Source organism: Engystomops pustulosus, chromosome 9, assembly GCF_040894005.1.
Source record: "Engystomops pustulosus chromosome 9, aEngPut4.maternal, whole genome shotgun sequence".
Taxonomy (NCBI): Eukaryota; Metazoa; Chordata; class Amphibia; order Anura; family Leptodactylidae; genus Engystomops; species Engystomops pustulosus.
Genome location: NC_092419.1, coordinates 114,003,761 through 114,030,338, shown reverse-complemented (window position 1 = coordinate 114,030,338; position 26,578 = coordinate 114,003,761). Strand labels below are relative to the sequence as shown.

The 26,578-nt window shown below is 52.0% G+C and overlaps 1 long non-coding RNA gene across 1 annotated transcript in view; it reads right to left on the bottom strand.

The window, feature by feature from the left end:
* Window positions 1-5,498: 5,498 nt before the first annotated feature.
* LOC140078045 (uncharacterized) overlaps window positions 5,499-26,578 on the bottom strand; it is a 181,402-nt gene continuing 160,322 nt past the window's right edge. Inside the window, exon 3 of the long non-coding RNA XR_011849886.1 lies at window positions 5,499-5,571. This is a non-coding gene — a long non-coding RNA (uncharacterized lncRNA). The remainder of the gene's footprint in view (window positions 5,572-26,578) is intronic.

Sequence of the window (26,578 nt, the reverse complement as noted above, 5' to 3'; positions counted from 1 at the left end):
CATCCCCCATAGATTGTAAGCTCTTGTGATCGGGGCTCTCATCCCACATAGACTGTAAGCTCTTGTGATCGGGGCCCTCATCCCTCATAGACTGTAAGCTCTTGTACGCCCATTGCTGTCTATGGGGGACATATATACGGTGTAGGGCGCAGGAGATACAGGACATGCACGGGGCACGGATACCCGCTACATCATGTGTAACACGATCATTCCCTACAACCTGGCGCCAATCACGTGATCAGACCGATGAGTGTCTGGTGTGAAATCTAGAGACATCTCACCTAATGTATCACAGAGATGCTAAATACATCGTCAGGAGAGCTTGTGTGAGCATCGCCCCACGCTGCCAAATTCTTCTTCCAACCTTTAAAAATAGTTTTGAAGAGCAAGAAAAGAAAAAACACATAAATCTGTCATGGGGGGCGGTGGGTCATGCTGGCTGCACCCCCAGGCACCCCAGTTATCAGCAGATTGTGAGCTCTGGAGGACAGGACGCAGGGCTGCTGTGTAATGAAATCTGCAAACCACAACACGCCCAGAGAAAGTGGAAGGAACAGCCCAACTTTTATTACAAAACAAACGTAGAAATGGCCACTTGTGTGATTAGAATAAGATCCCGGCCGCCCGCTCCACATCACAACCATCTGCCACAGTCACTGCACTTTACAACTTCAATAAAACTTAGTATTTGTGCCTCGTGCTGATCACCCGCTGCCAAGACTCTCAAGATGGCAGATGTTCCCTGACGACCTTTGACCCCCCCAGTCTTATTTTGGAGAGATGAGGGATTGTGGCCATTGTGTGTGCAGCCATCTGCCGCCTCCTTCCAAGGAATAGAAGGACAACAATGGAGCCCGAGCACAAGACAATGGGAGCGACGGCGTGGGAAACCGACGTAAAATCACTGAAAATATCATTCACTCGTCTCTCCAGAACCAGAGCGGCCAAACATCAACTTACACCCGACTAGGGAAACAGTCAGCAGGCGATCAGCCAGTACTGCCAGACATCCCCGAACCCTGGGATGGGGGCGACACATGCGCCGGCCATATTGGTTGTCAACCCCAGATGTTCAGTCTATTGTGGCATCACGTGGCACACAGATTTGGGTCCATTTCTTCTGCTTACACCAAAAATTAACCGTGGGAAAGTCTTACAGCGTAAAAGGGTCATGACTTTAATCATCTCCCCCCCCCTCCCAGCCTTAGAGGGTAATCGCTGCGCTCCCAGAGCTCGGAGGAGAGCCAAATGTTTCCAGGTGCCGGGAGGGCGAGGGCAGGAGGATGAGTACCTAATGTTATAATGCTTACAGTGCACAGCAGTGTGAGGACACCCCTAGTACAAACCCAACAGCACAACCATTTCTCTTCACAGTCTAGAGTTACCTCAACAACTAATTCCAGACAATCCCCCTCAAGATCCTGAAAAGCTTGGATAAAATAAGACGCAGCGCTGCATCGTGCGGTCATGTTGTGTTAGGGATGTATAACCAGGGACAGGGATGGGGCGCATGACTGATCCCACAGCACCCACCCCCAAAACCCACAACTGATGGGTGTAACCCTGGGAGCCGCTGGCAGCAGACTCCTCTCCACCTGGATGAGAGCTTCATGTGGTTTCTCTACATCTCTTCCTGGAATCTGGGGCCGTTACATGCTGAACAGAAGTTGCTGCAAACTTAGGTAAAAGGATCAGATGATTAACCCTGAAAAGCAGAAATAAGAGACCCGGAGACCAAACATTACAGCTAATGACCCCCAATACCTCAGGGGAAGACCAGAACCATGTGTGGTGGATCCCTATAGACTACAGGACAATGTAGATGTAACTGGCAGCATCACTGCAATGCATCCAGCTCCCTCCAGGGAAAGTCCGGAGGCTCCACATCCCATCAGGCCATGAAGCCTGCGACATTCCTCCGGAGCGGTGACCCCACACATCGGATGAAGAGGAGCATGCCGCCTGGCGGATATAATGGGACCGTTATATCCCACTGCTTGTTCTCGGGGTCTGCTTTGTTCCCAGTCCCCCCCCCCCATGAGAAGTTATATGCAGGGGAACCATGATAAAAGATCCCGCCAAGCACCAGGGAGGAGATGTATCACAAAATCCCAAACTCTCCTAAAATGTCTCCTCACTTTTTCTTGAGCTTTTAATTGGATGAAAGTTGTTCTTGGGATCTGTGTGATTGGCTCCGCCAAGGTGAGAGTCGCCATTTCATACACTGCCCCCCCCCCCCCTCCCGATGCAGGAGGTTTGGGGGAACGGACCTCATTATTGTACATTTTTGGGGCCCTGTCTGAAAAAGGAAACTTTCTGATCTAATTTGCATATCATTACCCAGAATGCCCAGATGACCTGCAGGCATGTATATTACTATGGCTGGTCACCCTGAGCAATGTCCTGTGCACCATTAATCTCCACACTCCTAATGTATGAGGCGGCAGAAAACTCGCCCCGTACAGTGACCTTCGCGCAGCCTCGGGGCGTATTCACATGTTCCACTCACTGAACAAGTTCTGAACATGCAGCGAGCTGTGAATCTCCCTCCTCTGTACCGACGTTACCCTCACAAGGAGGGAAATATGGGGAACATTAACACAGTGGGCATGGGAACCCTGGGGCAGAGGACGCTCCATTAACCTCCAGGAATGGCAGCCGATATACTTACATCTTCCCACCCCATGGCACATCAGAGCCAGCCGGGCGCAGGCTACATACACCAGCTCCCTCTTCACCAGCCTCCTGGCACCAGAACAACGTTTACCCCAAGTGGTAAGAAGCCACAAAATCTGCCACTACCCCCGATGGACTTGCCCTGGGGCCAGCTATGCGAACATCTGCCGACTGAAGCGCTGGCAGATGGACGGACAGAAGCCCCCACACAGGTCACCGTATGGAGACCCCCTCAGACACTGTCACAGCAAATGCTACACACAGAGCCAAAAGCACAGACTGGCCAATGCTGCACAACAATTGGGGGCCAAAAATGAGTTGCAAGAAGCCCCCAAGTATGTAGAGTGCCCCCCGACGTAATCTGGAGGCAAGTTCCAGACGGGGGAGTCGCTCGTTTTACATTTGGCAAGAAAATCCTCTCGGCTTGGGTTTTATTTCACATGACTTTCTAATTGGATTTAAGAGGGGGAGGGGGGGACATAAAGGAACCTTTGTGGGAGAAGCTGATAAGGGACAGGTGAAGCGGAGATGTGGCCGCCAGCCAGTGCGCCATATTGTATCCCTGCCACGCCATCAGTCCTGGCGCTTGTCAGGACCTGGTGATGACAGAGCCAGGGGGGAGAATACCAGAAACTTCCCATCAAACACTGAAAACTTCTTATTACAATCTACATGTGAATATTAGCAGGAGGGTAATTGGTGCAATTACTGTCCCCGGGGTCCTGGGCGGGGGCACGAACATTGGGTGATAATTGCACTTTTCTATGAAGACTTTTCCTTTGGGAAAATTATTTAAAGAGATGATGGGGCTTAAAGTGCGGGAGCTGCAGAGCCTTACACCGGGCCATACACAGGGAGGGACATTCATCACCAGCCCCCCGGGAGCGGACGCCATCTGCCTCCAGATTATGGGCACCACGCTCATTTAGGATCCCTGTTTTCGCAGCTTGCCGCTCACGCTTGGCTTTATCTGGCTCCTAGCGACAAAATAATTCAGAAGCACAAAAACCCCGGGCCGAGGCGGCGGAGACCCCCACTCATTAGGATACAGCTGCCCGGAGACTCCTGGAGAGAATCACACCGCTCCAATGGAGGCCACAGCGGAGCCAATCACACAGATCCCAACAACAACTTTCATCCAATTAAAAGCTCAAGAAAAAGTGAGGAGACATTTCAGGAGAGTTTGGGATTTTGTGATACAGATCCATCTCCTCCCTGGTGCTTGGCGGGATCTTCCATCATGGTTCCCCTGCATATAAATTCTCATGGAGTCTTCTCCAAAAAGTTTCTGAATTTTATTTTTTCATTTATCATCTTTTTGATTGGGGAGGGGCAAGCACTGCAGTGCATTGTGGGCCAGTGCGTAAACAGTTACACAATGATAATCTGCATCTCTGAATAATGGAGGCCACATTGTGACCGAACCCCAGCTGTCGCTTCACTGAATGAAAAGACGACAAAATTTACAGCATCAAGCGTCTGTCCGGGGGCTTCAGTGTGAGGAGACGGGGGAGGGGAGAAAGGGGTCTCTATTCATGAGGGGCTTACAAAAAAGGGGCTGCCTGCCAATAGGTCCAGAACCGGCTATTGTTAAACAGGATCTGCCCAAGGACATTTGCCAACACAACCATGAGGAACCTCCACTTGTGTAGCCCCAAGAATAGGGTTAAACTCTCCTCGGGGTGTAATGGCTGATAACAGAGAGTAATAGATTGTATCCCCCTGTACAGTCTCCTCTCCCCGGGGTGTAATGGCTGATACCAGAGAGTAATAGATTGTATCCCCCCTGTACAGTCTCCTCTCCCCGGGATGTAATGGCTGATAACAGAGAGTAATAGATTGTATCCCCCCTGTACAGTCTCCTCTCCCCGGGATGTAATGGCTGATAACAGAGAGTAATAGATTGTATCCCCCCTGTACAGTCTCCTCTCCCCGGGATGTAATGGCTGATAACAGAGAGTAATAGATTGTATCCCCCCCCTGTACAGTCTCCTCTCCCCGGGATGTAATGGCTGATAACAGAGAGAAATAGATTGTATCCCCCCTGTACAGTCTCCTCTCCCCGGGATGTAATGGCTGATAACAGAGAGTAATAGTCTCCTCTCCCCGGGATGTAATGGCTGATAACAGAGAGTAATAGATTGTATCCCCCCCTGTACAGTCTCCTCTCCCCGGGGTGTAATGGCTGATAACAGAGAGTAATAGATTGTATCCCCCCCTGTACAGTCTCCTCTCCCCGGGGTGTAATGGCTGATAACAGAGAGTAATAGATTGTATCCCCCCCTGTACAGTCTCCTCTCCCCGGGATGTAATGGCTGATAACAGAGAGTAATAGATTGTATCCCCCCCTGTACAGTCTCCTCTCCCCGGGGTGTAATGGCTGATAACAGAGAGTAATAGATTGTATCCCCCCCTGTACAGTCTCCTCTCCCCGGGGTGTAATGGCTGATAACAGAGAGTAATAGATTGTATCCCCCCTGTACAGTCTCCTCTCCCCGGGGTGTAATGGCTGATAACAGAGAGTAATAGATTGTATCCCCCCTGTACAGTCTCCTCTCCCCGGGGTGTAATGGCTGATAACAGAGAGTAATAGATTGTATCCCCCCCTGTACAGTCTCCTCTCCCCGGGGTGTAATGGCTGATAACAGAGAGTAATAGATTGTATCCCCCCTGTACAGTCTCCTCTCCCCGGGATGTAATGGCTGATAACAGAGAGTAATAGCTTGTATCCCCCCCCCCATACACCCTGAATCTGGTGCCCCTGCACTACACACTGCATTTAGTAGGTGCCCCATAGCACCAGGAGGCGTGCGGTCACCTACCTGCACTCGGTCCCAGCGGCCTCACATCTTCCATTATTCTGGCAGGTCTCCCCGGGTTGTGTGCAGCGTAACCCTACAAGAAGTGAGAGCGCCATTATCATCATGATACAACAGACAGTGTCCCCCCCCCCCCCAATAACATTATCATCATGATACAACAGACAGTGTCCCCCCCCCCCAATAACATTATCATCATGATACAACAGACAGTGTCCCACCCCCCCCCCAATAACATTATCATCATGATACAACAGACAGTGCCCCCCCCCCCAATAACATTATCATCATGATACAACAGAGAGTGTGTCCCCCCCAATAACATTATCATCATGATACAACAGACAGTGCCCCCCCAATAATATTATCATCATGATACAACAGACAGTGCCCCCCCAATAATATTATCATCATGATACAACAGACAGTGTCCCCCCCCCCCAATAACATTATCATCATGATACAACAGACAGTGTCCGCCCCCCAATAACATTATCATCATGATACAACAGACAGTGTCCGCCCCCCAATAACATTATCATCATGATACAACAGACAGTGCCCCCCCCCCATAACATTATCATCATGATACAACAGACAGTGTGTCCCCCCCCAATAACATTATCATCATGATACAACAGACAGTGTCCGCCCCCCAATAACATTATCATCATGATACAACAGACAGTGTCCGCCCCCCCCAATAACATTATCATCATGATACAACAGACAGTGTCCCCCCCCCCAATAACATTATCATCATGATACAACAGACAGTGCCCCCCCCCCATAACATTATCATCATGATACAACAGACAGTGTGCCCCCCCCCCCAATAACATTATCATCATGATACAACAGACAGTGTCCCCCCCCCAATAACATTATCATCATGATACAACAGACAGTGTCCGCCCCCCCCAATAACATTATCATCATGATACAACAGACAGTGTCCCCCCCCCCAATAACATTATCATCATGATACAACAGACAGTGTCCCCCCCATAACATTATCATCATGGGGCAGCTCAGGAATGAGACGCCGCCACATTGTAACGCGGTTTGTTCTGTCACCTGTGGCTGCAGGGAGATCGGGGCACTATAGATTCATGTTAACTCCAGCTCCAGACTTTGGGTTTTTGGATGTGAAATGCTGGGAGTTGTAGTTGCCAGAATTTTGACCCTCCCCCAGAGGAAAAGGTTAGATGTATAAATGTAAAAAGTTACATGTTCAGGGTTCTCCAGTGTCCTGAAGTGCCCAGTGCGGGGGAGGGAGGCGACATACAAACCCCCCCCCCCCACTGCCGCCCCTCCAGGCTGCTCCTGGGAAAACATAACAGCTGCAGAGCAGGGTCTATTCTTTAGTCCCAACAAAGAGGGGAATCAGAGCTGAGCATTGTGCCGAGCCACCACACACCTCCTGCATATTGTTCAGCACAGGCCAGGAATCCACGTCCCTGCTCCCCCTGTCATCCAATACCAGGGGAGGGGGCATCACAGACCCCTCACAACAAATACCTCCAAAAAAAAAAAAAAAAAAAACTTTACTAGAGGAAACCTGCTTCTCCTATATACATCTGCTAGGGCACTACAACACTCATAGTAACATACATACATACCGGACAGACACTCCCAGGAACTCATATACATCATGTACAGGGCACTACAACCCCCAGCAGGCTCACCAGTTATGCTGATGGCAGATCACCCAGCTTTTCCAGACTCTGATGACACAAGGAGCTCAGTGTTACATTCATGGGGTGCAGACCTTAGTCACCAGTCCCACGTCATTCTGCTGCTATAGGAAATGATTGATCTGAGCCCTGAAAGCAGACAGGGAAAGTCTGCGTCCCCAGCGTCTCCCCACAGCTCCGCTCCAAAACATCTACATAGCCTTGTCCTCTGATAACATCTTACCCCTAAATACTAGCTTCCTAGCTGCCACACAACACAAGTTACCAGTGTACTGCCCCAGGGGTCCCCCAGGCCGCAGACCATCCCCAATACACTATAGCAGTGGTGGCGAACCTATGGCACGGGTGCCAGAGGTGGCACTCGAAGCCTTTTCTGTGGGCACTCAGGCCATTGTCCCAGGACAGAGTTCACAGAACAGACTAAATCCACTGAATCTTCCTGCAGTCCCAAGAAACTTAAGAGATGCTGCAATATCCTTGGAGGTCGTCCTGCTGGGCCCAGCATTCTTCCGCTACAGGGAAACCCTGGAGAGAAGCTACAATGATAATCTGAATTTGCACTTCTTCTTTCAACTATATTGGTGGCTGATACAATTGAAAAATGTGGAAGAACAGATAGCAATAAGTTACTTCTTAAAATTCCATGTTGACGCTTCATGATGAATAAGTGGATTTTGGATAAAGTTTGGGCACTCTGTAAAAGGTTCGCCATCACTGCACTATAGTCAGTACTTCCCCATGCCAACACTGGGGGAGCTGCATCACTCTCTTTATAGATACAAAGTATCAAAGTTTAGATCTTTATAAACAAAGAAGGTTTTTTTTTTTTTTTTTTTTAATTATAATTTGACCCTTTCTGCCCAAAAACCCCTGGGTGTGGGGGAGGACTGAGCTTCCGCCACTAACAGAAAGCAGAAGAATGACAGTACCCAGTCTGAGACAGCGGAAACCCTCAGCATGGAGCAGACAGCCACAAAGTGCAAGCTCATGGGGCAAGAACCATCCACATCTCTCACATGTCACCAAGTGTCCGGACCGGGTGGTGACCCCAAATAGGACCCAGAGGAACCCATAATTACAAATAAATAATTCGGAGACCTATAGCACTGCCATACTCCACAGCGCAGTACAAAGAGATCACAGCCTCAGGCCACAGACATCTATAGCACTGCCATACTCCACAGCACAGTACACAGAGAGATCATAGAATCAGGCCACAGACACCTATAGCACTGCCATACTCCACAGCGCAGTACAAAGAGATCACAGCCTCAGGCCACAGACATCTATAGCACTGCCATACTCCACAGCACAGTACACAGAGAGATCATAGAATCAGGCCACTGACACATATAGCACTGCCATACTCCACAGCGCAGTACAGAGATCATAGAATCAGGCCACAGACACCTATAGCACTGCCATACTCCACAGCGCAGTACACAGAGAGATCACAGCCTCAGGCCACAGACACCTATAGCACTGCCATACTCCACAGCACAGTACAGAGATCACAGCCTCAGGCCACAGACACCTATAGCACTGCCATACTCCACAGCGCAGTACACAGAGAGATCATAGAATCAGGCCACAGACACCTATAGCACTGCCATACTCCACAGCGCAGTACAGAGATCACAGCCTCAGGCCACTGACACATATAGCACTGCCATACTCCACAGCGCAGTACAAAGATCACAGCCTCAGGCCACAGACACCTATAGCACTGCCATACTCCACAGCGCAGTACACAGAGAGATCACAGCCTCAGGCCACAGACACCTATAGCACTGCCATACTCCACAGCACAGTACAGAGATCACAGCCTCAGGCCACAGACACCTATAGCACTGCCATACTCCACAGCGCAGTACACAGAGAGATCATAGAATCAGGCCACAGACACCTATAGCACTGCCATACTCCACAGCGCAGTACAGAGATCACAGCCTCAGGCCACAGACACCTATAGCACTGCCATACTCCACAGCGCAGTACAGAGATCACAGCCTCAGGCCACAGACACCTATAGCACTGCCATACTCCACAGCGCAGTACACAGAGAGATCATAGAATCAGGCCACAGACACCTATAGCACTGCCATACTCCACAGCGCAGTACAGAGATCACAGCCTCAGGCCACAGACACCTATAGCACTGCCATACTCCACAGCGCAGTACAGAGATCACAGCCTCAGGCCACAGAAACCTATAGCACTGCCATACTCCACAGCGCAGTACAGAGATCACAGCCTCAGGCCACAGACACCTATAGCACTGCCATACTCCACAGCGCAGTACAGAGATCACAGCCTCAGGCCACAGACACCTATAGCACTGCCATACTCCACAGCACAGTACAGAGATCACAGCCTCAGGCCACAGACACCTATAGCACTGCCATACTCCACAGCGCAGTACAGAGATCACAGCCTCAGGCCACAGACACCTATAGCACTGCCATACTCCACAGCGCAGTACAGAGATCACAGCCTCAGGCCACAGAAACCTATAGCACTGCCATACTCCACAGCGCAGTACAGAGATCACAGCCTCAGGCCACAGACACCTATAGCACTGCCATACTCCACAGCGCAGTACAGAGATCACAGCCTCAGGCCACAGACACCTATAGCACTGCCATACTCCACAGCGCAGTACAAAGAGATCACAGCCTCAGGCCACAGACATCTATAGCACTGCCATACTCCACAGCGCAGTACAGAGATCACAGCCTCAGGCCACAGACACCTATAGCACTGCCATACTCCACAGCGCAGTACAGAGATCACAGCCTCAGGCCACAGACACCTATAGCACTGCCATACTCCACAGCACAGTACACAGAGAGATCATAGAATCAGGCCACAGACACCTATAGCACTGCCATACTCCACAGCGCAGTACAAAGAGATCACAGCCTCAGGCCACAGACATCTATAGCACTGCCATACTCCACAGCACAGTACACAGAGAGATCATAGAATCAGGCCACTGACACATATAGCACTGCCATACTCCACAGCGCAGTACAAAGATCACAGCCTCAGGCCACAGACACCTATAGCACTGCCATACTCCACAGCGCAGTACACAGAGAGATCACAGCCTCAGGCCACAGACACCTATAGCACTGCCATACTCCACAGCACAGTACAGAGATCACAGCCTCAGGCCACAGACACCTATAGCACTGCCATACTCCACAGCGCAGTACACAGAGAGATCATAGAATCAGGCCACAGACACCTATAGCACTGCCATACTCCACAGCGCAGTACAGAGATCACAGCCTCAGGCCACAGACACCTATAGCACTGCCATACTCCACAGCGCAGTACAGAGATCACAGCCTCAGGCCACAGACACCTATAGCACTGCCATACTCCACAGCGCAGTACACAGAGAGATCATAGAATCAGGCCACAGACACCTATAGCACTGCCATACTCCACAGCGCAGTACAGAGATCACAGCCTCAGGCCACAGACACCTATAGCACTGCCATACTCCACAGCGCAGTACAGAGATCACAGCCTCAGGCCACAGAAACCTATAGCACTGCCATACTCCACAGCGCAGTACAGAGATCACAGCCTCAGGCCACAGACACCTATAGCACTGCCATACTCCACAGCGCAGTACAGAGATCACAGCCTCAGGCCACAGACACCTATAGCACTGCCATACTCCACAGCGCAGTACAGAGATCACAGCCTCAGGCCACAGACACCTATAGCACTGCCATACTCCACAGCACAGTACAGAGATCACAGCCTCAGGCCACAGACACCTATAGCACTGCCATACTCCACAGCGCAGTACAGAGATCACAGCCTCAGGCCACAGACCCCTATAGCACTGCCATACTCCACAGCACAGTACACAGAGAGATCACAGCCTCAGGCCACAGACACCTATAGCACTGCCATACTCCACAGCGCAGTACACAGAGAGATCATAGAATCAGGCCACAGACACCTATAGCACTGCCATACTCCACAGCGCAGTACAGAGATCACAGCCTCAGGCCACAGACACCTATAGCACTGCCATACTCCACAGCGCAGTACAGAGATCACAGCCTCAGGCCACAGACACCTATAGCACTGCCATACTCCACAGCACAGTACACAGAGAGATCATAGAATCAGGCCACAGACACCTATAGCACTGCCATACTCCACAGCGCAGTACACAGAGAGATCATAGAATCAGGCCACAGACACCTATAGCACTGCCATACTCCACAGCACAGTACACAGAGAGATCATAGAATCAGGCCACAGACACCTATAGCACTGCCATACTCCACAGCGCAGTACACAGAGAGATCATAGAATCAGGCCACAGACACCTATAGCACTGCCATACTCCACAGCGCAGTACACAGAGAGATCATAGAATCAGGCCACAGACACCTATAGCACTGCCATACTCCACAGCGCAGTACAGAGATCACAGCCTCAGGCCACAGACACCTATAGCACTGCCATACTCCACAGCGCAGTACAGAGATCACAGCCTCAGGCCACAGACACCTATAGCACTGCCATACTCCACAGCGCAGTACAGAGATCACAGCCTCAGGCCACAGACACCTATAGCACTGCCATACTCCACAGCACAGTACACAGAGAGATCACAGCCTCAGGCCACAGACACCTATAGCACTGCCATACTCCACAGCGCAGTACAGAGATCACAGCCTCAGGCCACAGACACCTATAGCACTGCCATACTCCACAGCACAGTACACAGAGAGATCATAGAATCAGGCCACAGACACCTATAGCACTGCCATACTCCACAGCGCAGTACACAGAGAGATCATAGAATCAGGCCACAGACACCTATAGCACTGCCATACTCCACAGCGCAGTACACAGAGAGATCATAGAATCAGGCCACAGACACCTATAGCACTGCCATACTCCACAGCACAGTACACAGAGAGATCATAGAATCAGGCCACAGACACCTATAGCACTGCCATACTCCACAGCGCAGTACACAGAGAGATCATAGAATCAGGCCACAGACACCTATAGCACTGCCATACTCCACAGCGCAGTACAGAGATCACAGCCTCAGGCCACAGACACCTATAGCAGTGCCATACTCCACAGCGCAGTACAGAGATCACAGCCTCAGGCCACAGACACCTATAGCACTGCCATACTCCACAGCGCAGTACAGAGATCACAGCCTCAGGCCACAGACACCTATAGCACTGCCATACTCCACAGCACAGTACACAGAGAGATCACAGCCTCAGGCCACAGACACCTATAGCACTGCCATACTCCACAGCGCAGTACAGAGATCACAGCCTCAGGCCACAGACACCTATAGCACTGCCATACTCCACAGCACAATACAGTACACAGAGAGATCATAGAATCAGGCCACAGACACCTATAGCACTGCCATACTCCACAGCGCAGTACACAGAGAGATCATAGAATCAGGCCACAGACACCTATAGCACTGCCATACTCCACAGCGCAGTACACAGAGAGATCATAGAATCAGGCCACAGACACCTATAGCACTGCCATACTCCACAGCACAGTACACAGAGAGATCATAGAATCAGGCCACAGACACCTATAGCACTGCCATACTCCACAGCGCAGTACACAGAGAGATCATAGAATCAGGCCACAGACACCTATAGCACTGCCATACTCCACAGCGCAGTACACAGAGAGATCATAGAATCAGGCCACAGACACCTATAGCACTGCCATACTCCACAGCGCAGTACAGAGATCATAGAATCAGGCCACAGACACCTATAGCACTGCCATACTCCACAGCGCAGTACACAGAGAGATCACAGCCTCAGGCCACAGACACCTATAGCACTGCCATACTCCACAGCGCAGTACAGAGATCACAGCCTCAGGCCACAGACACCTATAGCACTGCCATACTCCACAGCACAGTACACAGAGAGATCATAGAATCAGGCCACAGACACCTATAGCACTGCCATACTCCACAGCGCAGTACACAGAGAGATCATAGAATCAGGCCACTGACACCTATAGCACTGCCATACTCCACAGCGCAGTACACAGAGAGATCATAGAATCAGGCCACAATTTACATAAACCCCAGATCTTGGAAGTCTTTCTTTTTGTGTTATTGCCAAACAGAAAAAGATGAAAGACTCAGTGGCCCCTCCTCCTGGAGAACTACAAGGCCCAGCTGTAGTGTTAAGGTAGCTGCACCTTGTGTACTACAGCCAGAAGTCAGAAAATTCATCAGGAACCCAACACCCACCATACACCTGCTGTACCCCAGTAACGCGCTGGGTCCAGAGAGACACAGACATCACCCACCCAACACCTACTGACAAACATCATCAGCTCCTATAGAGTGTCAGCTCTGCGGAACAGAGGCTTTAAAGGTGACTCCTGCCCCCACTTATTCCAATATAGGCAACAATGTATGGGCCCATCCGCATCCCCCAGGACGTTACAATGTATCAACCTGCACTACAACGTTTACCTTTAGTAACAGGACTCATCAGTGTGGGGGGACTATAGCTGTTCTACACAGGACTCATCAGTGTGGGGGGACTATAGCTGTTCTACACAGGACTCATCAGTGTGGGGGGACTATAGCTGTTCTACACAGGACTCATCAGTGTGGGGGGACTATAGCTGTTCTACACAGGACTCATCAGTGTGGGGGGACTATAGCTGTTCTACACAGGACTCATCAGTGTGGGGGGACTATAGCTGTTCTACACAGGACTCATCAGTGTGGGGGGACTATAGCTGTTCTACACAGGACTCATCAGTGTGGGGGGACTATAGCTGTTCTACACAGGACTCATCAGTGTGGGGGGACTATAGCTGTTCTACACAGGACTCATCAGTGTGGGGGGACTATAGCTGTTCTACACAGGACTCATCAGTGTGGGGGGACTATAGCTGTTCTACACAGGACTCATCAGTGTGGGGGGACTATAGCTGTTCTACACAGGACTCATCAGTGTGGGGGGACTATAGCTGTTCCACACAGGACTCATCAGTGTGGGGGGACTATAGCTGTTCCACACAGGACTCATCAGTGTGGGGGGGCTATAGCTGTTCCACACAGGACTCATCAGTGTGGGGGGACTATAGCTGTTCCACACAGGACTCATCAGTGTGGGGGGACTATAGCTGTTCCACACAGGACTCATCAGTGTGGGGGGACTATAGCTGTTCCACACAGGACTCATCAGTGTGGGGGGACTATAGCTGTTCCACACAGGACTCATCAGTGTGGGGGGACTATAGCTGTTCTACACAGGACTCATCAGTGTGGGGGGACTATAGCTGTTCTACACAGGACTCATCAGTGTGGGGGGACTATAGCTGTTCTACACAGGACTCATCAGTGTGGGGGGACTATAGCTGTTCTACACAGGACTCATCAGTGTGGGGGTCTATACCTGTTATACACAGGACTCATCAGTGTGGGGGGACTATAGCTGTTCTACACAGGACTCATCAGTGTGGGGGGACTATAGCTGTTCTACACAGGACTCATCAGTGTGGGGGTCTATACCTGTTATACACAGGACTCATCAGTGTGGAGTGGAAGCTCCTGGGATCAGTGCTCACCTTGTGCAGTGAAGCTCAGAGCCAGGACCAGTATCGCGGCGGCTCCTGCCCGCTCCATTCCTCCTGGATGCGGCTACAGCAGGCACATAAGTCCCACAGTGACCCCGGCACAGCCCGCACCCAGGTCCCGGACTCCCAGGCTCCTCCGTGTTCCTGCACTCCCAGGCTCCTCCGTGTAGTCCCGGGCTGTGCACACCCAGGTTCCTCCGTATAATCCCAGACTCCTCCGTGTAGTCCCAGGCTGCGCACTCCCAGGTTCCTCCGTATAATCCCAGACTCCTCCGTGTCCCCGGACTCGTGTAAGTCTCAGCAGGGAAATGCCGGAGCAGATGCTGAGCGCCTCCTGTCGCACGCGTCTCCCTCCGCCGCGCAGCCTGGAACTACTTCTATACAAAACTTCAAAAGTTGTGACTTGTGTGGCGGAGGGATCAGCGTGACGCGTCTCATTACCATGTGAATAGGAGCGTGGTGGGGGCGAGGGAGGAGGAGGAGGGGGGCGCCTGACCCGGCGGGTGTCCTCATGCCTTTTGTCTATTAGTAGTAGAAGGAAGGGGGAGGATGAGGATCTGGTGACAGGCAGCGTTGTCAGGGGACGAAAAGTCCCAGCAAAGTGCACGCTGGTACTTGTAGTCCTCAGTATCAGGGGGGTACGGATCACGCTGGTACTTGTAGTGCTCGGTATCAGGGGGGTAAGGATCACGCTGGTACTTGTAGTGCTCGGTATCAGGGGATACGGATCACGCTGGTACTTGTAGTGCTCGGTATCAGGGGGGTAAGGATCACGCTGGTACTTGTAGTGCTCGGTATCAGGGGGGTACGGATCACGCTGGTACTTGTAGTGCTCGGTATCAGGGGATACGGATCACGCTGGTACTTGTAGTGCTCGGTATCAGGGGATACGGATCACACTGGTACTTGTAGTCCTCGGTATCAGGGGATACGGATCACGCTGGTACTTGTAGTGCTCGGTATCAGGGGGGTACGGATCACGCTGGTACTTGTAGTGCTCGGTATCAGGGGATACGGATCACGCTGGTACTTGTAGTCCTCGGTATCGGGGGGATACGGATCACGCTGGTACTTGTAGTGCTCGGTATCAGGGGGGATACGGATCACGCTGGTACTTGTAGTGCTCGGTATCAGGGGGGATACGGATCACGCTGGTACTTGTAGTGCTCGGTATCAGGGGATACGGATCACGCTGGTACTTGTAGTGCTCGGTATCAGGGGGGTAAGGATCACGCTGGTACTTGTAGTGCTCGGTATCAGGGGGTACGGATCACGCTGGTACTTGTAGTGCTCGGTATCAGGGGATACGGATCACGCTGGTACTTGTAGTGCTCGGTATCAGGGGATACGGATCACGCTGGTACTTGTAGTGCTCGGTATCAGGGGGGAAAGGATCACGCTGGTACTTGTAGTGCTCGGTATCAGGGGATATGGATCACGCTGGTACTTGTAGTCCTCGGTATCAGGGGATACGGATCACGCTGGTACTTGTAGTGCTCGGTATCAGGGGGGTACGGATCACGCTGGTACTTGTAGTGCTCGGTATCAGGGGGGTAAGGATCACGCTGGTACTTGTAGTGCTCGGTATCAGGGGATACGGATCACGCTGGTACTTGTAGTGCTCGGTATCAGGGGGGTAAGGATCACGCTGGTACTTGTAGTGCTCGGTATCAGGGGGGTACGGATCACGCTGGTACTTGTAGTGCTCGGTATCAGGGGATACGGATCACGCTGGTACTTGTAGTGCTCGGTATCAGGGGGGTACGGATCACGCTGGTACTTGTAGTGCTCGGTATCAGGGGATACGGATCACGCTGGTACTTGTAGTCCTCGGTATCAGGGGATACGGATCACGCTGGTACTTGTAGTGCTCGGTATCAGGGGATACGGATCACGCTGGTACTTGTAGTCCTCGGTATCAGGGGATACGGATCACGCTGGTACTTGTAGTCCTTGGTATCAGGGGGATACGGATCACGCTGGTACTTGTAGTGCTCGGTATCAGGGGGGTACGGATCACGCTGGTACTTGTAGTCCTCAGTATCAGGGGGGTACGGATCACGCTGGTACTTGTAGTGCTTGGTATCAGGGGATACGGATCACGCTGGTACTTGTAGTCCTCGGTATCAGGGGGGTAGGGATCACGCTGGTACTTGTAGTGCTCGGTATCAGGGGGGTACGGATCACGCTGGTACTTGTAGTGCTCGGTATCAGGGAGGTACGGATCACACTGGTACTTGTAGTGCTCGGTATCAGGGGGGTAAGGATCACGCTGGTACTTGTAGTGCTCGGTATCAGGGGGGTAAGGATCACGCTGGTACTTGTAGTGCTCGGTATCAGGGGATACGGATCACGCTGGTACTTGTAGTGCTCGGTATCAGGGGGGTACGGATCACGCTGGTACTTGTAGTGCTCGGTATCAGGGGATACGGATCACGCTGGTACTTGTAGTGCTCGGTATCAGGGGGGTACGGATCACGCTGGTACTTGTAGTGCTCGGTATCAGGGGGGTAAGGATCACGCTGGTACTTGTAGTGCTCGGTATCAGGGGGGTACGGATCACGCTGGTACTTGTAGTGCTCGGTATCAGGGGGTACGGATCACGCTGGTACTTGTAGTGCTCGGTATCAGGGGATACGGATCACGCTGGTACTTGTAGTGCTCGGTATCAGGGGGGTACGGATCACGCTGGTACTTGTAGTGCTCGGTATCAGGGGGGTAGGGATCATGCTGGTACTTGTAGTGCTCGGTATCAGGGGGGTAGGGATCACGCTGGTACTTGTAGTGCTCGGTATCAGGGGGGTAGGGATCACGCTGGTACTTGTAGTGCTCGGTATCAGGGGGGTACGGATCACGCTGGTACTTGTAGTGCTCGGTATCAGGGGATACGGATCACGCTGGTACTTGTAGTGCTCGGTATCAGGGGATACGGATCACGCTGGTACTTGTAGTGCTCGGTATCAGGGGATACGGATCACGCTGGTACTTGTAGTCCTCGGTATCAGGGGGGTACGGATCACGCTGGTACTTGTAGTGCTCGGTATCAGGGGGTACGGATCACGCTGGTACTTGTAGTGCTCGGTATCAGGGGGGTACGGATCACGCTGGTACTTGTAGTGCTCGGTATCAGGGGATACGGATCACGCTGGTACTTGTAGTCCTCGGTATCAGGGGGGTACGGATCACGCTGGTACTTGTAGTGCTCGGTATCAGGGGGTAAGGATCACGCTGGTACTTGTAGTGCTCGGTATCAGGGGGGTACGGATCACGCTGGTACTTGTAGTGCTCGGTATCAGGGGGTAAGGATCACGCTGGTACTTGTAGTGCTCGGTATCAGGGGGGTACGGATCACGCTGGTACTTGTAGTGCTCGGTATCAGGGGATACGGATCACGCTGGTACTTGTACGGATCACGTAGTGATGAACACTCCAATGATTGGTCAGGGCAGGTGTGCTAGTCATGTGACCAGAGAGGGCAGATTATGGTGAATACTCCAATGGTTGGTCAGGGCAGGTGTGCTAGTCATGTGACCAGAGAGGGCAGATTATGGTGAACACTCCAATGATTGGTCAGGGCAGGTGTGCTAGTCATGTGACCAGAGAGGGCAGATTATGGTGAACACTCCAATGATTGGTCAGGGCAGGTGTGCTAGTCATGTGACCAGAGAGGGCAGATTATGGTGAATACTCCAATGATTGGACAGGGCAGGTGTGCTAGTCATGTGACCAGAGAGGGCAGATTATGGTGAATACTCCAATGATTGGTCAGGGCAGGTGTGCTAGTCATGTGACCAGAGAGGGCAGATTATGGTGAACACTCCAATGATTGGTCAGGGTAGGTGTGCTAGTCATGTGACCAGAGAGGGCAGATTATGGTGAATACTCCAATGATTGGTCAGGGCAGGTGTGCTAGTCATGTGTCCAGAGAGGGCAGATTATGGTGAACACTCCAATGATTGGACAGGGCAGGTGTGCTAGTCATGTGACCAGAGAGGGCAGATTATGGTGAACACTCCAATGATTGGACAGGGCAGGTGTGCTAGTCATGTGACCAGAGAGGGCAGATTATGGTGAATACTCCAATGATTGGTCAGGGCAGGTGTGCTAGTCATGTGACCAGAGAGGGCAGATTATGGTGAATACTCCAATGATTGGTCAGGGCAGGTGTGCTAGTCATGTGACCAGAGAGGGCAGATTATGGTGAATACTCCAATGATTGGTCAGGGCAGGTGTGCTAGTCATGTGACCAGAGAGGGCAGATTATGGTGAATACTCCAATGATTGGTCAGGGCAGGTGTGCTAGTCATGTGACCAGAGAGGGCAGATTATGGTGAATACTCCAATGATTGGACAGGGCAGGTGTGCTAGTCATGTGACCAGAGAGGGCAGATTATGGTGAATACTCCAATGATTGGTCAGGGCAGGTGTGCTAGTCATGTGACCAGAGAGGGCAGATTATGGTGAACACTCCAATGATTGGTCAGGGCAGGTGTGCTAGTCATGTGACCAGAGAGGGCAGGTTATGGTGAACACTCCAATGATTGGACAGGGCAGGTGTGCTAGTCATGTGTCCAGAGAGGGCAGATTATGGTGAATACTCCAATGATTGGTCAGGGCAGGTGTGCTAGTCATGTGACCAGAGAGGGCAGATTATGGTGAACACTCCAATGATTGGTCAGGGCAGGTGTGCTAGTCATGTGACCAGAGAGGGCAGATTATGGTGAACACTCCAATGATTGGTCAGGGCAGGTGTGCTAGTCATGTGACCAGAGAGGGCAGATTATGGTGAACACTCCAATGATTGGACAGGGCAGGTGTGCTAGTCATGTGTCCAGAGAGGGCAGATTATGGTGAATACTCCAATGATTGGTCAGGGCAGGTGTGCTAGTCATGTGACCAGAGAGGGCAGATTATGGTGAATACTCCAATGATTGGTCAGGGCAGGTGTGCTAGTCATGTGACCAGAGAGGGCAGATTATGGTGAATACTCCAATGATTGGTCAGGGCAGGTGTGCTAGTCATGTGACCAGAGAGGGCAGATTATGGTGAACACTCCAATGATTGGTCAGGGCAGGTGTGCTAGTCATGTGACCAGAGAGGGCAGATTATGGTGAATACTCCAATGATTGGTCAGGGCAGGTGTGCTAGTCATGTGACCAGAGAGGGCAGATTATGGTGAACACTCCAATGATTGGTCAGGGCAGGTGTGCTAGTCATGTGACCAGAGAGGGCAGATTATGGTGAACACTCCAATGATTGGTCAGAGCAGGTGTGCTAGTCATGTGACCAGAGAGGGCAGATTATGGTGAACACTCCAATGATTGGTCAGGGCAGGTGTGCTAGTCATGTGACCAGAGAGGGCAGATTATGGTGAACACTCCAATGATTGGACAGGGCAGGTGTGCTAGTCATGTGTCCAGAGAGGGCAGATTATGGTGAATACTCCAATGATTGGTCAGGGCAGGTGTGCTAGTCATGTGTCCAGAGAGGGCAGATTATGGTGAATACTCCAATGATTGGTCAGGGCAGGTGTGCTAGTCATGTGACCAGAGAGGGCAGATTATGGTGAACACTCCAATGATTGGTCAGGGCAGGTGTGCTAGTCATGTGACCAGAGAGGGCAGATTATGGTGAATACTCCAATGATTGGTCAGGGCAGGTGTGCTAGTCATGTGACCAGAGAGGGCAGATTATGGTGAACACTCCAATGATTGGTCAGAGCAGGTGTGCTAGTCATGTGACCAGAGAGGGCAGATTATGGTGAATACTCCAATGATTGGTCAGAGCAGGTGTGCTAGTCATGTGACCAGAGAGGGCAGATTATGGTGATTAGATATATCCCTCGCCCTTCCCCTCTGTCTCCTCTATCTCTTCCAGCTCGGGGCGGATTTGTTTGTACACAGAGTCGCAGCCAATGACAGGAATGTTTGTAAAACGTCCTTAATCTGGAATAATCCGCATGGATGCACCTGAAACTTTTAAAAGAAAACATCGCGCTCAATTCATAACAAGCCAGCGGCACATGCTCGGCTCCTGGAGACGCTCTGCCCGGACATGTCCCCTCCACATGGAGACAGCACCTGTCTGTGCTCAGACCCCTCACAGCCAGCAGCAACAACTCCATTATCAGGTATAGAGGAGGAAATCGCATATATAACAACTCCCTCACAGTGCAATCACACGTTCAGTTTTTCAGATACAGTTTTTGATGTCCAAACCCGGAGAGGAGTGAACACAGAGTAGAGCAGCTTCTCTCAGTGATCTGTTCTCTCCCACTATCTTCCACCTGCTGCTTTTGTCTTCAAAGACTGAAAAGATCCCATAACATAAGCAGCAGACTCCTCACCAGAAAAGAGGAAGGGGCAACACTGCCGGGAGACAGGGCTGCAGCAGGCCCCCCGGGTGACAGGGCTGCAGCAGGCCCCCCGGGAGACAGGGCTGCAGCAGCCCCCCCCGGGAGACAGGGCTGCAGCAGGCCCCCCGGGAGACAGGGCTGCAGCAGGCCCCCCGGGAGACAGGGCTGCAGCAGGCCCCCGGGAGACAGGGCAGCAGTGGTCCCTTTGTAGTGAACTCACATGACAGCATTCAAAATTCAGAAACTAAAACAGTCCTACAATGCTCCCTAGATCATCACACTAATCAGCCCCCTCATGGTTATTTTATATAAAGCCCCCCTCCCCATCCCTGGATTACTTATGCACAGCCTTATGTGGGCCCTGTGCTAGCGCCGACCCGTAGCACTGCGGGTACACGTCAGCGCCGGGGAGAGGAGGAGGGGGTAAGGGCTGCTGACCCCACCGCTCTCCAGAAATAGGACATGTGCTATGTTTCTCCCGGCTACAGAACGGTACGGTGCCACACTTGTGCAGCATCCTAACTCTCCCGAACGGCACTGTGCGCCCATTGACGTCTCCCATACGGCTTTGTGAATGCAGCCTAACCCAGGACCATCCCCCCCTGTACCTCTAGACCAGGACCATCCCCCCCTGTACTTCTAACCCAGGACCATCCCCCCCTGTACCTCTAGACCAGGACCATCCCCCCCTGTACTTCTAACCCAGGACCATCCCCCCCCTGTACCTCTAGACCAGGACCATCCCCCCCTGTACCTCTAGCCCAGGACCATCCCCCCCCTGTACCTCTAGACCAGGACCATCCCCCCCTGTACCTCTAGACCAGGACCATCCCCCCCTGTACCTCTAGCCCAGGACCATCCCCCCCTGTACCTCTAGACCAGGACCATCCCCCCTGTACTTCTAACCCAGGACCATCCCCCCTGTACCTCTAGACCAGGACCATCCCCCCCTGTACTTCTAACCCAGGACCATCCCCCCCTGTACCTCTAGACCAGGACCATCCCCCCCTGTACTTCTAACCCAGGACCATCCCCCCCCTGTACCTCTAGACCAGGACCATCCCCCCCTGTACCTCTAGCCCAGGACCATCCCCCCTGTACCTCTAGCCCAGGACCATCCCCCCCTGTACTTCTAACCCAGGACCATCCCCCCCCTGTACCTCTAGACCAGGACCATCCCCCCCCTGTACTTCTAACCCAGGACCATCCCCCCCTGTACTTCTAACCTAGGACCATCCCCCCCTGTTCCTCTAGACCAGGACCCCCCCCCCCTGTTCCTCTAGACCAGGACCCCCCCCCCCCCCTGTTCCTCTAGACCAAGACCCCCCCCCCTGTTCCTCTAGACCAGGACCATCCCCCCCTGTTCCTCTAGACCAGGACCCCCCCCCTGTTCCTCTAGACCAGGACCACCACCCCCCCTGTTCCTCTAGACCAGGACCATCCCCCCCTGTTCCTCTAGACCAGGACCATCCCCCCCTGTACCTCTAGCCCAGGACCATCCCCCCCTGTACCTCTAGCCCAGGACCAACCCCCCCTGTACCTCTATACCAGGACCATCCCCCTCTGTACCTCTAACCCAGGACCATCCCCCCCTGTACCTCTAACCCAGGACCATCCCCCCCTGTACCTCTAGCCCAGGACCATCCCCCCCCCCCCTGTACTTCTAACCCAGGACCATCCCCCCCTGTACCTCTAGCCCAGGACCATCCCCCCCTGTACCTCTAGCCCAGGACCATCCCCCCCCTGTACCTCTAGCCCAGGACCATCCCCCCCTGTACCTCTAGCCCAGGACCCCCCCCCCCCTTTACCTCTAGACCAGGACCATCCCCCCCTGTACCTCTAGCCCAGGACCCCCCCCCCCCCCTTTACCTCTAGACCAGGACCATCCCCCCCCCTGTACCTCTAAACCGCAGACAACAATTGAGACGTCCACATGTTAAGATGTATAAAGAGCAATACTAGGCCTGATGCCCTTGGTACTGGAGGGCATGGTTATCCCCCGAGCCTGCAGTACACAGTAATAATGTGTGGCATCCTTGGGGGTGCGGGGTCACGGCTTTGGAGGGTTTTTCATGTACTGGTAAAGCGTGGACTCCATCCTGGGGAATGTCCCCCTCCATTGTGCGCTACATATTTCTAATAAAACGAAAAACAAAAGATAAGCGCGTCCTTGTTTTGAGAAGCGCAGACGGGACGGTGCTGCAGCGCTGGGTAAACATTACGCTCACATGCACATCTGCCAAGTGTTGTTCTATGGCCTCCAGAGATCAGAGAGGAAGGCCGCACACTCAGCTCTGCTACATATTCCCCTCCATGCACAACACAGGCGCAGCCTCGGCCTTGTATAAAGTCTTGGCGTGGGAAAGTTGACTTAGCTGAACATTTGCCTTGGGCAGAGTCTGATCTGGAGTTTGAATTAGTGAGGAATATTACTCCGACCTTGGAATAAGCCCCCGATTGTGTGCAGAGGGGCCCCATCCTGCCAGACCCTGTGTATAGTATGGATGCATTGCTGGCATAGCATCCTAACCCATCATCATCTATGGCTGCACCAAGACCACAATGAATCCATGTCCATGAGGGCAGCCTGTCAGGAGGCTTGGGGCCCCTTTATACAACTGGGGTTCAGGGTTCATTTACAGCGATTGGCTGCTCAGTCCCTGAGTTACAAGAAGGGTCCAGTGACTCAAGTCTACTTCCGACCCCAAACCTTTACCCTCCTGTGACTCAGGAACCCAAGTAGCAGCAAATTAAACTGCTTGGGGATCCTAGAACATTCTGGCGGCTGACAGGTTCCCTTTCAAGGGTTTCTCCATTATTATAAACAGAGTCAGCTTATCTTCAGTTTGCACGTGACCCTGGTCCAGCGGGGATTCTGCATGTAAGAGCGATAGCTGTGACCTATGTGGACACCAAAGTGTGAGGAAACCCATAGAAAGAAGAAGATCTGCAGGAAGATGCAGGGGCAGAGGAGAGACTTCATCACTCACAGGACAGCAGCTAGCACCAAACATGGACAAAAACACTGCAAGATAAGCATGGAGCAGAGCGAAGGCCTCAGCCCTGCACCAGGGTCTCATCCTAACTGCAGGTTCCCATGGGAAAATATCCATTCATACAGAGAGTCAGAGCCGAGCAAGAGGCGACTGTAAGAGATAAAGCCTGGAAGATATCAGCACAAAGTCATCGCTATAATACATGTCCACAATGCACAATCCATTACACACACGAGCTGCACTCACTATTATACACACAGAACTCTCAGGGAAAAAGATGTGGCACAGTGCACAGCAGGGTTAGGGAGCTCAGACCATCTCCCAGAGCACAATACATCATCTATAACTACAAATGCTCACCTAAGATGTACAGAGAAGAATGGAGGAACCTCCAACCTCTAGATGTACAGAGAAGAATGGAGGAACCTCCAGCCTCTAGATGTACAGAGAAGAATGGGGGAACCTCCAGCCTCTAGATGTACAGAGAAGAATGGGGGAACCTCCAGCCTCTAGATGTACAGAGAAGAATGGGGGAACCTCCAGCCTCTAGATATACAGAGAAGAATGGGGGAACCTCCAGCCTCTAGATGTACAGAGAAGAATGGGGGAACCTCCAGCCTCTAGATGTACAGAGAAGAATGGGGGAACCTCCAGCCTCTAGATGTACAGAGAAGAATGGGGGGAACCTCCAGCCTCTAGATGTACAGAGAAGAATGGGGGAACCTCCAGCCTCTAGATGTACAGAGAAGAATGGGGGAACCTCCAGCCTCTAGATGTACAGAGAAGAATGGGGGAACCTCCAGCCTCTAGATGTACAGAGAAGAATGGGGGAACCTCCAGCCTCTAGATGTACAGAGAAGAATGGGGGGAACCTCCAGCCTCTAGATGTACAGAGAAGAATGGGGGAACCTCCAGCCTCTACATGTACAGAGAAGAATGGGGGAACCTCCAGCCTCTAGATGTACAGAGAAGAATGGGGGAACCTCCAGCCTCTAGATGTACAAAGAAGAATGGGGGAACCTCCAGCCTCTAGATGTACAGAGAAGAATGGGGGAACCCCCAGCCTCTAGATGTACAAAGAAGAATGGGAGAACCTCCAGCCTCTAGATGTACAGAGAAGAATGGGAGGACCTCCAGCCTCTAGATGTACAGAGAAGAATGGAGGAACCTCCAGCCTCTAGATGTACAGAGAAGAATGGGGGGAACCTCCAGCCTCTAGATGTACAGAGAAGAATGGAGGAACCTCCAGCCTCTAGATGTACAGAGAAGAATGGGGGAACCTCCAGCCTCTAGATGTACAGAGAAGAATGGGGGAACCTCCAGCCTCTAGATGTACAAAGAAGAATGGGAGGAACCTCCAGCCTCTAGATGTACAAAGAAGAATGGGGGAACCTCCAGCCTCTAGATGTACAGAGAAGAATGGGGGAACCTCCAGCCTCTAGATGTACAGAGAAGAATGGGAGGAACCTCCAACCTCTAGATGTACAGAGAAGAATGGGAGGAACCTCCAGCCTCTAGATGTACAGAGAAGAATGGGGGGAACCTCCAGCCTCTAGATGTACAGAGAAGAATGGGGGAACCTCCAGCCTCTAGATGTACAGAGAAGAATGGAGGAACCTCCAGCCTCTAGATGTACAGAGAAGAATGGGGGAACCTCCAGCCTCTAGATGTACAGAGAAGAATGGGAGGAACCTCCAACCTCTAGATGTACAGAGAAGAATGGAGGAACCTCCAGCCTCTAGATGTACAAAGAAGAATGGGGGAACCTCCAGCCTCTAGATGTACAAAGAAGAATGGGGGAACCTCCAGCCTCTAGATGTACAAAGAAGAATGGGGGAACCTCCAGCCTCTAGATGTACAGAGAAGAATGGGGGAACCTCCAGCCTCTAGATGTACAGAGAAGAATGGGGGAACCTCCAGCCTCTAGATGTACAGAGAAGAATGGGGGGAACCTCCAGCCTCTAGAAGTACAGAGAAGAATGGAGGAACCTCCAGCCTCTAGATGTACAGAGAAGAATGGGGGAACCTCCAGCCTCTAGATGTTCAGAGAAGAATGGGGGAACCTCCAGCCTCTAGATGTACAGAGAAGAATGGGGGAACCTCCAGCCTCTAGATGTACAGAGAAGAATGGGGGGAACCTCCAGCCTCTAGATGTACAGAGAAGAATGGGGGAACCTCCAGCCTCTACATGTACAGAGAAGAATGGGGGAACCTCCAGCCTCTAGATGTACAGAGAAGAATGGGGGAACCTCCAGCCTCTAGATGTACAAAGAAGAATGGGGGAACCTCCAGCCTCTAGATGTACAGAGAAGAATGGGGGAACCCCCAGCCTCTAGATGTACAAAGAAGAATGGGAGAACCTCCAGCCTCTAGATGTACAGAGAAGAATGGGAGGACCTC